Consider the following 2,618-nt stretch of genomic DNA (forward strand, 5'->3'; position numbering starts at 1 on the left):
TATAAAATGAGTCAGATCACCGTAGGCCGGTAAGGCAATCACTGATTGGCATATCCTTTAGGATGTGTAGATTGTATAAGAATTCTTTTTGGCAGCAAAGGACAGGTTTATGTGTTTTATTAAAGGGTGGCTTCCAAAATAAAGAGATGAAAGGTCGACTGACCATTTGCAACAACTTCAAACATGCTATTCGTGTAGTTGTCAGCACAAGTCGGGTTCACTAGTAAATGCTGGCCAATCGCTGATTCACATTTTGGTGGTAGAACTTTTGTTTTACAGGAACGACATGGTAAATTCTTTACTTTCACGCTCTTAGTTTATATGGATGTGGGTACATGTTGTTTAATTGAACAACTCTACTTTCAAGATCTACGTATCTACATGTTTCCATTTATGAACGTTATATTTTAAGATCATTGCAAAAACTCAGCTAACAGATGTTTCTGTATATCAAAGCTATCTTCGATTTATATGCAGGTACACACACTCCACTCTTATATCTTTCACTACCACATTTTATAAATAAACAACTCTAGCAGTGCCAGGTTTATTTTTAAATATGCACAGACAGCACTGGAGTTGTATTATTACTTGTAACTCACTAACTAATCATATCAGTATGAATATTTTCAGAGATCATTACCTGAAATATTTCACAGGTTATTAGTTTCTCAGATTGTCGGAAAGGTTAAGTAAAATAATTATTAGTACATATGCAACATTTATGCTTTTTTAATTATTAAATTATTGATTTTATAGCATACATGTTTCTTAGAACATTTACTTAATACAACATTTTTCAAAGCTGAAACAAACGTTAGTGTGTCTGAAATATGTGCCATTTGTAGCACTCTAGAGAGGGACTTGTATATGTCCATGGCACTAAAAGAGTTCGTCTGAAAAAATAACATTTGAACTTTCAATTAGCTGGTTAGTCCACGATAATTGAACAAACTAATGAGCAAATTAGACCAAAAAATATTGGCAATTTAAAGAAGCCAAGCCTTTCTAAAGGCTCCAAACGTACTTTCTGTTTATTTTATTTGTTTATATTTTTGTAATTTCTGTTTATTTATGCATTAATGTCTTAAATACCCCCAAATATCTTACTTTTTTTGTTGTTTTGCACTTGGAAAGAATAATAGTTTATTATCAAAATTTTGGCCTAAGTGTTTTTCAAGGTATAGGATTCTGTCTGAATAGTAAGAAGAAAATAATGTACTTTGAAAAAGGTGTAAACTGAAACATTGGAAATTTTGTATTCTGGAATTTCTCAGCCCATTATGACTTATCCAGTTTTCACTGCATCATATAAAAATAAGATTCAAATATGTATCAATAAGTTTTGTCAATGATGAAAATTTTATTTTGATTTGTGATGTAATCTTTAAGCTGTTGTTAGTGTTTTTATGTAGTATATGAATACATTTAAAGTTCTTACTTTAAACCTCTCCAGATGGGTCACGGGTCAAAGGCCATGTCATCATGTTTGTTGACTTGCATTCAAAATTTTATTGAACTACTATTTTATAAATTTATGTCAATAGGTTTGGTATCAAACTGTAGATTATAATTCAAATTTTAGTATTATACATTATTTAATTTCTTAATTTAAATGTAAATATTAAAAAACAGTTAAACAACTATTGATATTGTGTGTCACATGGTATATTGAATGCAGCACTGGTTCAAATTAGATGTTTGTGATGTCATAATACTAAATCTATAGTTTCGTACAAATTAGGAACTCAAATTACTGATATAGACAAGCTAAAATATAAAACAAAAACATCTTGTCTTTTCTATTTTATAAGATATTGCTCGTGTAATAAATACAATGGCCCCACTCACATCTTTCCATTTTTGGCAATGGTCCCTTATATACACATACTTCAAAATATGATGTGAATAACCAATCAAAAGCTCAGAATGTCCCCCTAGTGGCTTTCTCAGCCATTTTCATGTGTTAGGATGCCATCTCTTTATTTTGAACCAATATTTCAAGGAGGTAGGTTGTGTCTTTAGTATGCTCAAAATTTCATATTGTTTTAGACTCAAATACAGCTTAGTTACCTAGCTTGATATATTGTAGTGGAATGTTGTGGAATCGATATAGTAATTTATGATTTTTGGTTATCAACTGTATATGTAAAACCTAAAAAAATTATTTTGTTTCATATCCCCCACGTGTGAATTTTTAAAAGGCTTAGCAACCGACATCAAGCAGCAACCGAGTTAAAAGGTTGTAACTATAAAAAATAATTGTTTGATTTACTTCTATATTTAATGTTCTATGTTTTAAAAAAAATAAGTTTAAAAACTTGTTTCTAAATAGTAAAAATCTATATACATATATAATGTATAATAATGGAAATGTGACTTTATTTTACAAAATACTAGTCTACTAAAACACAGCCAAGACAGGTCACTTTGTGAAGACTAAAGGTCAGTTTTATAATATTTGATACAGTAACATGAGTGCACATGTCCCATGTCATTGTAACTACTGTATTGTTAGCCAGTCATGGCTGAAAGTCAACATAATAAAAAATAATATATATAAATGTATAATGTTATGAGATTTAAGCTATCTAGTGTAAACATTTATGTTTTCGTGT

General features: G+C 29.9%; 1 protein-coding gene across 1 annotated transcript in view; it reads left to right on the plus strand.

Moving 5' to 3' along the window:
- The window catches only part of LOC106472830 (ubiquitin-conjugating enzyme E2 Q1-like), a 36,594-nt gene that overhangs the window by 17,950 nt on the left and 16,026 nt on the right, over positions 1 to 2,618 (plus strand). The gene's annotated exons all lie outside the window — the stretch shown is intronic.

Source organism: Limulus polyphemus, unplaced genomic scaffold, assembly GCF_000517525.1.
Source record: "Limulus polyphemus unplaced genomic scaffold, Limulus_polyphemus-2.1.2 Scaffold5644, whole genome shotgun sequence".
Classification (NCBI taxonomy): Eukaryota; Metazoa; Arthropoda; class Merostomata; order Xiphosura; family Limulidae; genus Limulus; species Limulus polyphemus.